Raw genomic sequence first — 16,470 nt, 5'->3', positions numbered from 1 at the left:
GCCCTTCAACAGACGAATGGATAAAGAAGATATGGTCCATATATATACTATGGAGTATTATCCCTCCATCAGAAAGGATGAATACACAACTTTTATATCAACATGGACAGGACTGGAAGAGACTATGTTGAGTGAAATAAGTCAAGCAGAGAGAGTCAATTATCATATGGTTTTGCTTATTGTGGAGCATAAGAAATAACATGGAGGACATGGGGAGATGGAGAGGAGAAGTGAGTTGGGGTAAATTGGAGATGGAGATGAACTGTGAGAGACTGTGGACTCTGAGGAACAAACTGAGGGTTTGGGGGGGGCGGTTGGGTGAGCCTGGTGGTGAGTATTATGGAGGGCACGTATTGCATGGAGCACTGGGTGTGGTGCATAAACAATGAATTCTGGAACACTGAAAAGAAATTAAAAAAAAATAAATAAATAGAAATTTTAAAAAAAGTATTTATTTTTCCTGAACAAATCTGAAATTAATAAAAGAAAAAAACACCTCATCATTATGACTATCCCACTGTGAATTACCCAGTTAAAAGAAATACTAAATAAAACTATTGTGTATTACATGCTGGAAGAGAACACTTGTCAGCTCTATTAAATACATGACCATTACCTACATGAACTGTTGGTGGGAAAATGAATGGGCATAATCTTGGAAATATGTCCCACAAGCCTTTTTTTTTTTTTTTTAAAGATTTGATTTATTTCTTTGACAGCGAAAGAGAGACAGCAAGAGAGAGACACAAGCCAGGGGAGAGGGAGAGGAAGACTGAAAAAGCAGGCTTTTCGCTGAGCAGAGAGCCAGATGCAGGACTGGATCCCAGGACACTGATATCATGACCCAAGTCAAAGGCAGACAGTTAATGATGGAGCCACCCAGGTGCCTCAGAAAGATGTACACAAGCCTTAAAAATGTTCGTACCTTTTCAAATATGAATTACATTTCTAGAAATATAGGCTCTGAAATATTTTATTTCTAGTGAAAAAAATATGTTCAGAGATGTTTATTATATGTAATGCTAAAAATGTGGAAGCCACATTAATTCCCACTTTGAAGGAGAATTATTATTAAACAATCAGTTTTACTGAATTACAACAACTACCTTGAGGTTCCTATTTGTGAACATTAGATAGATTTAATAATTCACTTGAATATGAGTTTTTAGTTTTCAGAAGATTTACGGAAGAGTCCTCAAGATTACTGTAATACTTAACTGGATTTATGAAGAGTTGTAGATATAGGTATATTTGGCTGACTACAAAACGACCTAAAGTTAAACTCAGTATCTGGTTAAAATTGGGATGACAGCTGAATCTGAGCATCATGGAATGAATTTATTAGTATAAGAATTAACTGAATAATATAATATACTGAATTATATTAGTATAAGAATTAGTATAAGAATTAACTGAATAGGGACGCCTGGGTGGCTCAGTTGGTTAAGCGGCTGCCTTTGGCTCAGGTCATGATCCCAGCATCCTGGGATCGAGTCCCATATGGGGTTCCTTGCTCGGCAGGGAACCTGCTTCTCCCTCTGTCTCTGTTTGCCTCTCTGCCTACTTGTGATCTCTCTCTCTCTCTCTGACAAATAAATAAATAAAATCTTTTAAACAAAAAAGAATTAACTGAATAATATAATTCATTATTATAATAATTATATATTATTATATAATAATATAATAAATTATTGTATATCATATAATTTAAAATAGTCAAATTTTATAAGGGAGAAACAATAACCTCTTGATTTTTAAAAATTTGACAATATTAAATTGCTACTCTGATCTATTAAAAATGAGATTTGCATTTCTAAAAGGGACTCTTAGTCTCAGCTGATGGATCAGTGAATAAGAGAAATGCTTTTACTTTGGTTTTAAATCTACCCATAGAGGGAATTGACAATGGTAATACTGCCACCAAGTCATTAAGCTTTAATTCTTATTCTCTTCAAAAGCAACTGAATAAGGTAGAGACTTCTCTCCTGAACTAGAAGTTTTGTTTGAAAGTGATTATTCAAATTTATTGAGGTAATACTAAAAAGTAAAGCTTCTTCCTATCACTTGAAAAGATGTAATGAGAACTGGGGTTACATGCAACTAATGAATCACTGAGCACTGTATCAAAAACTAAGGATGTACTATGTTGGCTAATTGAATTTAAATAAAAAGATAAACAAGCAGATTAAAATACAAAAGAAAAAACGATAAGATGCTTTCACGCTGTAGTCAGGAGTAGATTATTGCCTTCAAGAGTGCATGTGTGTATACATATATACATATATTTATATACATACACATTGTTTATTTTGTTTTGTTTTTTCCTTTATTTTATTTTAGTTTTGTTTTGAGATAGAGAGTGTGGGTACACATGAGCAGGAGGGAGGGGCAGAGGGAGATAGAATCTTAAGCAGACTCCATGCTCAGCATGGAGCCCATTGTGGGGCTCTATCTCATGACCCTGAGATCAGGATGTGAGCCAAAACCAGGAGTTAGACACTTAACTGACTGAGCCATCCAGGTGCCCCCATGCACATACTTTTTTTTGGCATTCACTTGCTTGTTTACATTATCACTTTAGAAAAGTTTCAAATAAGATATTTTCTTGAGTTCCTTGGGCTATAAATGCATTTAAATAAATAAATGCATTTCACAAAGCTTATTTTTTAATATTATGAATTTTGGTTGCCCAAACATATTAGGACTAAAATACAATTTAATATCAATTACTTTGATTTGTATTATATTTTCAATTACATAATCACTTACTGGTTTGAAAGAGATAAACAGTAAGTGAGATGACCTGCCTGGTGCTATATTTTTCACATTTGTATACTGACTACATATGATGATCTATGACTTGATCACAAATTGTTTGGTCATGTACAATTAGAGGAATGTCAGATATGACATTAAATTAGCCTCCCACAGGCTAAGATCAAAATGAAGGCCAAATAGGACTTTTTGGTTAATTAACAAGACCAACACCAAATATAGATGTTTCCCTAGGCATAAGTATAACGTGGAGGCCAGTAGCATTTGATGGATTACTAGTAAGCCTGAGAGAGAGTATTACTTATCCCTTCACAACTGTGTGCTCTTCTATCGATTTTTTTTTTCAGAAAATATATAGTGTTTCTATAAAATAAAACCTTTATACATAGGATCTAGTCTTTGTTCTACAGAAAAATTTGTTCAATTTTTGCCACTAGACATATTACTCAAACTTGTCCCTTGATTTTTCTGGTGCTCTGAAGCTTGAGTTCTAGTCGACTCTCTAGGAAATGTTCGTAAGTCCTGTGTTCTGCCATGTTCATAACAGATTATTTTTGGCCTTTATACCAGTTTTGAATGGACATAAAATCCTTGGCTCACATTTCTTTTGCTTGTGTGTATCTTAAGTAGGTTGTTCTAATATCTTGTATCTAATATCTTCTGGTATGAGGTGTCTTATTTGTTTTTCTAGGTGGTCAAATTTATTTACTTTTTTAAAACTATTTCTAAAACATGGTATAGACTTTTATCTTTCAAATCAGCATTGACTTATTTTAGAACTGGAACATATAACATAGAAAGTTTGAAAATTTTTGAAATTGAAAATACAAATATGTACAACTTAAAATCTCAAAGATGTATATAATATTCAAGTGAGCAAAATTAAAATGATAAAATGCAAGTTTTCAGACCTCTTTCAAATCAGTACTTAATAGTTCTTTTTAAAATATTTTTATTTATCTTTTTGACAGAGCAAGAGAGAGATCACAAGTAGGCAGAGAGGCAGGCAGAGAGAGAGAGGGGGAAGCAGGCTCCCTGCTGAGCAGAAAGCCCAATGCGGGGCTTGATCCCAGGACCCTGAGATCATGACCTGAGCTGAAGGCAGAGGCCTAACCTACTGAGCCACCCAGGCGCCCCGTACTTAATAGTTCTAACAATTTTAGCAAACTCTTAGTATTCTTTCATTCTCCTCCTCTTCCTCCTTCTTATTCTTTTTGTTTATTTAAAGTTCATGGCTATAGGATAAAATCCAAAGTATGGTAGAATTCATTTTACATTCTGATTCTAAACAATCTCTTCAGTTTCCAGATTGAATATGTACTTTCTTATCTCTGATCTTTTAGAATTTTCTCTGCTAGAAAGGCCATCCCTTTGAGCTCCACGCCACTGGAGCATTTGCCAAAACTCTATTCTTCAAGACTGAGCTCAGATTCTTCCATCCTCCTTTATGTGGTCCAACACTGGTCAGAATTTATTATCCTCTGTATCTGTGTTTCCATGGCCATTTATTTATACCTCTCTTCTAGTTTTGAAATCCCTTGATTACCTTTTTGTTCACTGTGATTACTTTTTATTTATTCATCATTTATTCATTCAATCAAAGAGTATTTATTGAATGCTTACTATCTTCCAGGTGTTGCTATGTACCAGTCAAAAAAAGTATACAGACTTATAGGTATGACCTCTTTGCTGATAGGGTTTATAGTATTCTGGAAGAGACAGTCATTAATTAAACCTCTATGTAAACACACACACACACACTTAAAAACAAACAAATAAACATATCTACCCCAAAGTCTTCTAAGTCCCCACGGCACTAAGTTCTGAGTTCTTTGAGTGTCCATGTCACTATTTCCAGCATCAAATGAAAGGTCCTTCCTGCGTAGAGCAAGTACTCAAAAGCTATTCCTGCCCTTTCTCCATAGATAACTGTTTCTTTGTAGTTAACAAAAAGGTTTTTTTTTTTTAAAGGTTTTATTTATTTATTTGCCAGAGAGAGAGAAAGAGAGAGAGCGAGCATGCAAAAGCAGGGGGAGTTGCAGGCAGAAAGAGAAGCAGGCTCCCTGCTGAGTGCGGAGCCCGATGTAGGACTCTATCCCAGGACTCTAGGATCATGACCTGAGCCAAAGGCAGATGCTTAACTGACTGAACCACTCAGGCATCCCTAACAAAAAGTTTTGTTAACTTAAACATGCCAGTGAAGTGTAGACTAACTATTTTGAAGGAATCTAAGTAATTAAATAATAAATAATAAATAAATAAGTGCAGTCTAACAAATAGCAGTTAATTCACCCTGATAACAGTCACATATATATATTTGAATATACATTTTTTATAAAAAATACATATATATATTTATCACTTTTTTTTTTAACACTTAGTAGTTTTTATCATTTCCTAACCCAGGGGAAGAAACAAACATCTAGAGCCAGAGAGTTCCAAATAATGTGAACCCAAAGAGACTCACATCAAGATACATTATAATTAAAATTTTTGTCAGACATTAAAGACAGGGAGAGAATCTTAAAACCAGCAAGGGAAAAATATACAAGGAAACTCCCATAAAGTTAACAACAGATTTTTCAGTGGAAACTTTTGCAGGTCAGAAGAGAGTGGCACAATATTTTCCAAGTGCTGAAAGAAAAAAAAAACTTCCAAGAATACTCTCCCTGACAAAGTTATCATTCAGAATTGAAGGAGTAATATAGAGTCTTCCAGATAAGCAAAAACTAAAGGAGTTCACTAAACTAGCCTCACAAGAAATGTTAAAAGGTTTTTATGTGCCCATATCCAACACGTTTTTCTAAGGTAACCATGTCTTCAGGCATGTTATAGTATCAGTATACATTCCATACATGTCAAAGGAATACACTGTCTAGTTTATATTTTTATGATGCAAGGAAGTCCTGGATAAGATCAGGGGCCTTTGACACTCACAGAAGAAAGTAAAATATTGGTTACAGAAAGACGTGCCTACCTTCAAAGAAAGATGGCCAGCTTGTGTAAATCTTATAGTCAGCTCCTTTATTAGTACTGATTTAGGTAGTAAATAAAGAGTGACCAGATCAATCTTGGAAGCAATTCCATCCAGTCATGTTCTGGAAACCTGGGAAAGTCATCATTAATTTCAAAGAGATCCCTTAACTAACAAAAATCCTATTCTCTGGACCATACCATGCTGAGACCATGTTGTATTCTGACCAAACTATTCACTCTGTTTTCCTTCTCCTGCCCCTAACTGCTGTTTCTCTGCTTTCCAGCTTCTGATTTTTAATTCTTTGTAGTCACTATGAATTCTGAAAATTTGATCTGTAGCCTAGATTTTAATTATCTATGTATACAACCTGCAAAGTACAACCAACACTTGAACTATATAAACCAACATTTATATATCTAACCTTTCTCTATTTGTACCATTCTGCACCTCCATATAGATGATCCATAATCAAATCAATCTCTGGCAGCTAACTTTGAACTCATAATTGATCTGAATGTAAAATCCATTGCTCATTTTCAGCTAATAACCTCATTTACTCAGGCACCTAAGTTTGGAATGGAGCTTCTCCTATTCCTTTATCTTCCACAACCAACTGGTCACTGCTTCCTATTACACTTATATATAATATTTCCTGTCCATCTGACTCTCTGGATGTCTGGTGCCACTATATTAATTCACATCCTCATAATCTCTTGCTTTGTTGTAATGATCTTCCTTTGTCATCTACGTATAGTCCTCCTCTCAACTATTTTCCACGCTGCTGAAAATACTCTCCTGTTAATTTCTTGCTAAAAATCCTTCAATGGTCTCCACTTTCTAGAAAATAACATTAAAAGTATTTGGTATGATATGAAATGCAATTCCTGGTGTAATCCCAGTCTCTCTCTAATCTTTTTTTTCCTCCATTTTTCAGTATTACTATTATGCTCAAAGTATAATAAGTGTAACAGTATAATTCTTCCACATCTATTAAGACTCAATTCAGGTGACACCTACACTGTGGTTTTGGAAAGTCTCCTGTATTGAAGCAAAACTAATACATGGAGAAAAAACATTTAAAAACTTCAAGTTATATTAAAATAGAAGATTAACTCTCCTATTTCACACTTAGACTGTGACTTCCTGTTGCATGTTGTATATACATATAATATTCTCTTTTTCTCTCACACACGCAGAGTTTTAAAAAGTGAGTACAGACTACAGTACATAATGGTATAGACTATGGTATATGTTAAACTATTATTTGTTGAAAGAATAAGTAAGAGTTTAGTGTAAAAGAGTTTTCAGATTTCCATACTAAAAGGGTTCAGTAAGCAATTCATTTTAAGAAATGTTTCCTATTATATCCTCAGTGAATAATTATACCTGAATCTATATGAACTCACTTCCTTTGGACATAGATGTATGATATTACATTTGTTTGTCCTTTTGGGTTTTTGAAATTATAAAAAAGATGAACCTAGAATTTTAAAAGTACTTAAGAAGAAAAAATATGTTATAGGCTGAGGAAATACCTTGGAAATGCATTAATCCATGGTATTGATGGGAATATAATATATTATATAATGTGATAACACTAACTTTTTTTAAGGATAGAGCTTAAAGTGTTTTTTTAATTACAGTATATATACTTACTGATAGCATATCCCTTTGAAATTGAAAGCTGAAGAACGATTTGACTGTTATTCTAAGTTCGCAGTGAATGAAATCACAAATAAATCTCTTGATAGTACTAAATAATACTAAGTTTGAGTGTCAGGTTTAAAATGTATATTTCTATATTTGCTTTTCATGTGTTTTTGTAAAAATTTCTGAACAGTCCTTTACTTCCTATCATTTTATACATATAGTCTTGAGGATCTTATGTTTACTTATGTTTACTTATTACTTATACTGCCACCTGCCTTTTCACTGATGTATTAATTAACTGAATAAATATTTGCAATTAACTTAATATAGGCCAGAGCTGGGATATATTTTTAGTGCTAAGAACTGGAAATAACAGCAATGAACAGTATAACAATTGATATAGAACTGTGTAAATAGTAATGCAGTTAATAATAACTAACCACGCTAATGTGTGATTGACTGCACTTGTGATAAATGCTACAACAGGAAGGAAAGGGAGCTCTGAGAGCCCAGACCTATCCTAGTCTGCAGGGTCAAGGATGGATTTTTTGATATAACTACATTTCAATGGAGAACTGAGCAGATTTAAGTCTGTATATTCCCTACAGAGAGGAGTGAAGTATTTCTACAGAGTGACAATGAGTCTTTAAAGATTTAGAATCCAAAGGGAGCTTAAAAGGACAGCTTGAAAACCTATGAGTTAATAAAAATAAGAGCTGTCTCCAGAGAAATTAATATGTGTCAGATTAGGTGTACAATTTTATGGACAATTAAAATTTTGCTTATGTTTCACTGATAATTTGGAGATACCTAGCAATAAGATAAATCATGCAAAGACAAGATTTATCAGGTAACTCTAATGTAATATTCCTTTGTTTAGAGTTAGATGCATATATTTTGGTATAACCACAGGGTCTGTGGAAAAATTACAATTAATGAATAGGTCAAATAATAATTGAAACATTATTTAGACCAGATTTATAGAGATATTTTATAAAATAGAGTCTACCATAATAATGATTCAGCACAAAGGATATTTTTATTTATTGAAACATAATCAAATTTAAGTTTACTTTTACCAAAATTCTTAGCATCAATTCTTACCTTTAGTTTACAAAACAGACGTATATGGCTTAAAACAACAACAACAACAACAAAACAAAAAACAAAAAAACCCCAGATACAATTTAAAGGAAACCAAAATGGAAATTAAATCACAAAAAAATGTTTCACTGCCTGTAGAAGGAATTCCCAATTTGTGGATTGTGTATAATGAGAAAGCAGCTAAAAGTAGGGGGGAAATTATTTGTTGCTTTATCATTAGTTATTTGGATGTCCCTTTTGTAAGCTACCTATTTGCAGCAGTGACTTACGCCAACTGCCTTAATTTAGGTCGATAGTGACAAATTCACAGAGAATCAAGTGGTTCCCAGATGAATATTATACAGAAGTACCTACTAACCTATGGGAAAGAAAACATGAAGCATTAGAGAGCCCCAGAGCCATGAGATTGGGGGAAAAGGCCATTGAAAATTACTGATTTTATCTTCCTCCTAAGTTCCTTTTGTGACAGAATATTCATGGGAGTGTATATCTGTTCACTGAATTTTTCAGGAAAGACAACAGTAGAGCAAAGAAATGAAAAACAAGTCACCTCTTATCAAGAAATATCTATAATTACCAGTGGGAAGGTCTCAGTAAATGAGAGAAATGAAGTAAAATGGAATGAATAAAATACACGATAGAAAGAGGTCTAAAGAAAAGTAAATGAGACAAGAAGAGGACATAAAACATAAATGCAAAGGAAAGAGTCTGCAGAAAAATAAAATTCTTATTTAAAATTTAGATAATAGTTTTCATCTATTCATAAATCATCAAATTATTTTTATTATTCATATTATTATCTTGCAACTTTATTAGTTTTTGAACTGACTTTGCAGAATCCAAGGCCATTAATTTTTTCTAATATAAAAGGTACAATATATAAAGCAAATGTAGTTATTTTCTACATTTGAACACACTATACTATTTGCTCTTTGAAAAGAGATTTTATCATTTGTACTAACTTAAAGCCTTTCCCTGGGAAGGGAATATGTCACTGAAATACAGTGCAGCTTAATACCCAAACCCAGTCAAGCTCAACCAACTCAAATCCAACCTAGTGAGTACAGGGTAATAGGTGTATCTGGGAGGTAGCCTCACTTCAGCTTAACTTTGGGAGATATATCCATATGAAACAGCAGTCCCATAAATGGTTGTAGAGAGTAGGATCCATTGTAGGGAAAGATGGTTGAGGTAGATCTCAACTTGGGACAGACTGGGCTTATATATATAGGCAACTGGGGCAGACCCATGAACGAATAATTAAGGCAGAATTTTCAGTTTAGAGAACTAGGCTTTCAAAGAAGTGTGTTTGTGGAGAGAGGTGGTGGTGGTTTAATACTTACAGCCAAAAATTCTCAAAATTTGTCCACAATGCACAGGAAACCACGTGTGTTGACAGAAAAGCAGACTGGGACCTCTGATTTTGTTGTAATATTTCAAGTTGTAGGATTCCAGACAAGACTCCATTTCCAAGTCCAATCAGATGTGGTTGGAAAGGCCTGGAGTTGTGTGTGGTTGGGAAGGCCTGGAGTTGCTGGTAATTTTTTGCGTTTGTTTCATCAGAAATAGGATTTTAGGAACTAGGATGGAGCAGATTAGGTAAAAAATGGACATCTAGCTGTGTGAAGACAGAAACCGCAGCTCAGGAGGCTAGGACTTACAGTAATAAAAATAATAACTGAGCACTCATATTAGTCCCTGCACTGATTAGTTTATATAAATTGTTTTACTTAATTTCATGAGCATGCTGTGGGGTAGGTAGTATTATTATTTTCATTCAAATCTGAGGATAAGGAGAATAACTATCATGCTGAAGATCACATAACTAGTAAGTGATGAAGACATTATACAAAATATCTTTATTAAACTATAGAGCTTATGTCTCCAAAACTTAGAAGAAAGTGTTAAGTGAGTGTGATTATAAAACAACACACACATACAAATAAAAATATAATACTGACTTAAATAAAGACAGAAAAAATAAAATTTTTTGGAAGTAGGGAAATAAGTACCAAAGGACACAAGTAATTGACCACAGTTTCCCTAAAGGGTTGGAAAAGGACAAAAGACTATTCCACTTACTTTAGGGTTTTAGTACTTCAGAGCACTCTTTCATGGCTAATACTGTTATTCCCATTCTGCTGATATGGAAACTGAGACCTGAAGATGTTAAGATCCTTGTCTGAGGTCATAAATTTAGTAAGAGATAGTTAACAAACCAGAGTAGTTTGTTTATTCTGTTTCAGAGTCAGTGTTCTGAATGACTACACTGTACAAGCACAGAACATAAATAATGAGGCTCAACATCCAGAGAAAAGATCAGATCACTTTTAGAAACCAAGATCCTTTTTTATGAATAAGGCAAGCAATGCATTGAGAAAGGAAATCTATTTTCAACTACTTATCTTTTTTCCTTGCATGCCATTGTTCACGGCTTATTAAAATACTACTAAATTTGACAATTATATTTCTGGTACATGATTAATTTTACTTCAATACAATAAATGTGCAAACAATAACTTTGACTTTCTAAATGACATTGTGTGAATTTTGTTTTCAATTATGTTTTCAATTATGAATACAGTCTACCTCCTGAGGTTTCCAGTTAAGATAAAAGGGTATGTCACAGTTAGGAACAGTCAACTCATCAAGAGTCATGGTGTGAAGTGGGTTCTATGAATCCCTGCCAGATGGAATTATTTGTAATGATGAACGATCTCAATTTCTATACAAGTAATTTAATTCTTATTCTCAGTTGTGAATGAATTTTGTATCACATAACAAAATATTAATTGTATCTGCTTTTTTTTAATGGACCACTTGAGATGGCATTTACTACCATTGGGTACATAACTGTGCTAAAATATTTAATCTAAGAAAAACTCCAAACGTCTACTGGATGACAGCACAATAAAGCTGAACCATTTGAGTAATACCAATACATATACATAATATATGCAACATCAGTATCTGTAAGAAGAAACTTTGTTTTATAGATAACTAGATATGTTTGATGGGAAAATGATTATGGAGAATACACAACAACACAAGATCAAATTCAGTTTTTTCTGTTCTCTTTTTCTGCCCTATGTCTCATTGTAGTATCAAACTGAACTGTTTATTAAGGTATTTTTATTGCATTAAATCAAAGATACCAGAAGATGCTAATAGGTATTTTCTTTTTTTAAGAGTGGCCAGTATAGTCTAAGGAAAAGAACATGAAAAGGAAAAATGATTAGTATGTGAAGTAGAAAGAGTAATCAGAGGATACTGAGTAAATAAAAGAAAAAAAGAAGACTTACCTACAACAAACTTCACGTGGGTAGGTTGGAGGATACAAATAATCACAATTATTTAAAAAAGGGTCTTTTTTTCCCTTTTTTTTTTCTTTCACAAACAAGTATGCATGGGAGAAAATAGCATACTGCTGTTTATGTACACTATGACAGAATTGGTTTTTTACATTTGGACATGACAGCACTGCCATACTTTGCTTTAAATAAGTTATTTGGATAAAAATTAGTTATTTTTTCTGGCATTTAACAATGCCTTTGATGAATGGAAAAATTCTTTCCTTTCCTACACCTAACAAAACATAGGTCATAAAAATACAGAATCATATTATGTAACTAAGTGAATACATGCAATAAAAAGCACTGAATAAGTAATTGATCATAGTTGATGTGAAGCTTAAGAAAAAGTTCAAAAAAGAAGAAAAGGCACCCTTATCCATGGTACTCTTGCCAGTGTTCTATCTGAATGCAAAGTCTGACACTATAGCACTCTTGCCAGTGGTGAACAACTCCAAGAGGAGGCTAATAGCTATTACATATATAGAAAGGTTTCTTGTTTCACTTTTCTCTTTCTCCAGGGTACTCTTTAGTATCATTAAAAATGAGTTAATAAATGGGAAAGACATGAACAGACATTTTTCCAAAGAACACATAGAGATGGTCAAAAGACCCACATAAAGATGCTCACCATCACTCACCATCAGGGAAATACAAATCAAATCCATAATGAGGTTCCACCTCACACCTGTCAGAATGGCTAAAATTAAAAAGGAAACAACAGCTGTTGGTGAGGATGCAGATGAAGGAGAACCTACTCGTACAACCACTCTGGAAAGAAGTATGAAGTTTCCTCAAAAAGTTAAAAATAGAATTACATTATGACCTAACAATTGCCTACTGGGTATTTGCCCAAAGGATACAGAAATACTAATTTGAAGGAGTACATGCACCCCAATGTTTATCACAGCATATCAACAATAGTCATATTATGGAAAGAGTCCAAACATCTAACAACAGATGAACAAATAAAGAAGAGGTGAGATAGACAGATACATAGATAGATACATAGATACATAGTGGAATATTACTCAGCCATCAAAAAGAATGAAATCTTGCCATTTGTAATTATCTGAGGGAGCTAGAGTGTATTAAGCTAAGTGAAGTAAGTCAATCAGAGAGAGACAAATGCCATATTTGTCTCACTTGTGGAATTTAAGAAATGAAACAGATGAACCCGGGAGAAAGAGGAAAAAAAGAGAGAGGGAGGGAAACCATTAGGGACTCTTAATGTCAGAGAACAAATTGAGGGTTAATGGAGGGAGGTGGTTGGGGAATGGACTAGATAGGTAATGGGTATTAAGGAAGGCACTTGTTGTGATAAGCACTGGGTGTTATATGTAAGTGATGAATCACTAAATTCTACTCCTGAAACTAGTATTACACTATATGTTAACTTACTAGAATTTATTTATTTATCTTTTAAAGATTTTATTTATTTGACAGACAGAGATCACAAGTAGGCAGAGAGACAGGCAGAGAGAGAGGAAGGGAAGCAGGCTCCCTGCTGAGCAGAGAGCTCAATGCAGGGCTCAATCCCAGAACCCTGGGATCATGACCAGAGTGGAAGGCAGAGGCTTTAACCCACTGAGCCACCCAGGTGCCCCTCCTTACTAGAATTTAAATAAAAACTTACACCCCCCAAAAAAGAGTTTAAAAGACTAAGTAAAATGAGGAAATGAAGAGGGAAGAAAAGTTGGTAGAGGAAATCAGAATCCTTTGAACATTCATCTGTACTAGAAGGTGGTGATCAGGGAAGTTAAAAAATATGTATTTACAGAGAGAAGATAATTCAAAAGACATGAGAGACAATTAATGTTACTATTAACTACTGGCATGCAAAGAAGTCTCTGCATTTCAGAGACACTAAAAAGAAGAAAATATTGAATGTGATTCTAATCAGAAAATGAAAACAAAAATCTGTTACATTTAAAAATTCATTTTAGATGTTTCTTCTTTTCCTAAGTACTTAATGCTATAAATTTATCTGCAACCCCTCTTTTTAGTTACAGACCATAAATGTGGTATGTTTTTTAGAAGTTTTATTTCATTTCAACATATTTTCTGATTCCCTGTACACATATATTTTAACTTAGAAATATGTTGCATAATTTATATAAGAGTTTGGAGAATTTCTAGTTGTCTTTCAACAGCTTCTAATTTAATTTTCTTGTGGTAAGAAACCATAGTTTATATAACTACAATTCTTTAAAATTCACATAAATGTCTGTGGTGTTCATATGAGGTTCTCTTTTTCAAATAAACATATATTCTCTCTTTTACTTGATCGGTTTACTGGGGGTGTGCTTAATTTAGCAATCTCTTCAGAGAATAAACATTTGGCTGTTGCCTTTCCCTTTTTAAATTTTATTAATATTTTTGCTATTATCTGTTATTTTCTTTTTCCTACCTGCTAACTTATTTTTTTTTAAAGATTTTATTTATTTATTTGACAGAGAAATACACAGTGAGAGAGGGAAGACAGCAGGGGGAGTGGGAAAGGGAGAAGCAGGCTTCCTGCTGAGCAGCGAGCCCAATGCAGGGCTCCATCCCAGGACACTGGGATCATGACCTGAGCTTAAGGCAGACACTTAATGACTGAGCCAACCAGGTGCCCCTTAATTTTCTTCCTACTCAAGTTTGAAGATTAGTTTAGATTTGCAACCCTCTTCATTTGAAGCTATAATTTTTTTTCTCTAAGCATTTCTTTAATAACAACTTTTACTGAATCATATTTTTATTATTCAGCACACAAATCATCAATCAATATCATAAATAAAGGAGTGGGCAAGGCTACCAATTGGATGGTATAGTAGTTAAATAAATAGTGACAACTTTATGCAGATATATTTGATAATTTACATGAAATGGAAATTGTCCTTTGAAGATACAAATAAAGTTCACCAAAAATAGATAACTTGAATATCTTCACATTTACTAATGAGATTCAATTTGTAGTTAAAAAAATCCCAATAAAGAAAACCCTGTGTTCAAAAAAGCCTCAGCGGTTATTTCTACGAAATGTTAGAATCAATCATTCATCTTTACTTCCAGAAAGTAGAAAGAGCAGAAACAATATTCCACTTATTTTACAAAGCCAGAAATACCATGATAAGAAAACTGAATAGATATTATGAGGACAAATAAACAAAACACTATGGGGATGCTACTGTCATGGACATCGAGACAAAAATCTCTTAAAAATATTAGCCAATTGAGGGACGCCTGGGTGGCTCAGTTGGTTGGGTGGCTGCCTTTGGCTTGGGTCATGATCCCAGTGTCCTGGGATCGAGTCCTCTGACAGGCTCGCTTCTCCCTCTGCCTCTGCCTGCCACTCTGTCTTCCTGTGCTCACTCTCTCTGACAAATAAATAAATAAATAAAATCTTCAAAAAAAAGTTAGCAAATTGAATCAGCGATATATGATATACTACAATCAAGTGGTGTTTATCCCAGGAATGCAGGTATGTTTGACATTTGGAAATCAATCAAAATAAACCACCACATTAAGTGACAAAACATTTTGAAAAACAATTTGATCATCCTAATAGACAAAGAATACGTAAGATAAAATTCAACATCATTTATGATAAAACTTCAGAAACTACAAATAGAAGCAAATTCCCTCACATGGTAGAGAACATCTACAAAAATGTACAGTTAACGTGTTCCTTCATGGTGATGGCTGAAAGCTATTGTCTAAGATAAGGTAGGGAAAGGATGTCCAAACTCACTTATCTATTCAACACTGTACTAGAAGTCTTAGCCAATCCAATAAACTTGAGAAAGTATCAAATACATATAGATTGGAAGAGACGAAGCACAAAGTTTTTGAGTTGAGTTTTTTTTTTTAAATTTAAATGGATCTCAAAGTTATGCATTCTCCCATTAAGTTCTTCTCTGTAAAATGTCTTAGAAGCCTTTGACACTAGGTTTTAGTTCAAATCAAGCACACGTGTATTTTCTTATTCTCTCTTCATTTCCCCTTTCTCTATGACTCCATATTCAATTTTTTCATGCGATTTATTATTGTCCCCTTCAATTCTTGTGTTCTATACCTGTCTCCTTTCTCATGCTGAATTTTGCCTTCTCCTCAAAGCCCATTATATTCTCAATGGCTAATGGCTCTACATTAATACTCTAACTTTTAATGAAAGCTCCTGGAAATAGTGCCATATTGAAAAGAATTGAGTCTAATAAGGGAATTTCAGTTAACATGTAATCTCTGTACAGGAGACATTTGAAATTTCTCAGGTATTTCAGGGCATTTCACTTTAATATTAACAATACTTTCAGCTGGTACTTTTTAACACTTGGTGTAATGGTCCTTCTAGACTGAAGTTATGTCATGAGGTAAAAATGAAGAGAGAGAATTTATTTAATAGAGCATTATCCTTATGATGAACCTGGCTTTCTACATTAACATCTTACATTTAGCTCACTTATGCATATACAGGTGTTTGTCTTACATAGAAAAATTGTGTAAGTTATCTAACATTATTTAAAAATAAACAATTTATTTACTGCATAGTGCTTGTCAGGTATAGGCACTGATACAGACAAGTAAATGTGCTTTCCCCATTCAGCGTTTTTAAAAAACCGTGCCTTTCTTTAT

This window comes from Enhydra lutris, unplaced genomic scaffold (assembly GCF_002288905.1).
Source record: "Enhydra lutris kenyoni isolate GAN:26980312 unplaced genomic scaffold, ASM228890v2 scaffoldscaffold19, whole genome shotgun sequence".
NCBI lineage: Eukaryota > Metazoa > Chordata > Mammalia > Carnivora > Mustelidae > Enhydra > Enhydra lutris.
The sequence above is the reverse complement of the archived record's forward strand: the minus strand, read 5'-3'. Positions refer to the sequence as shown.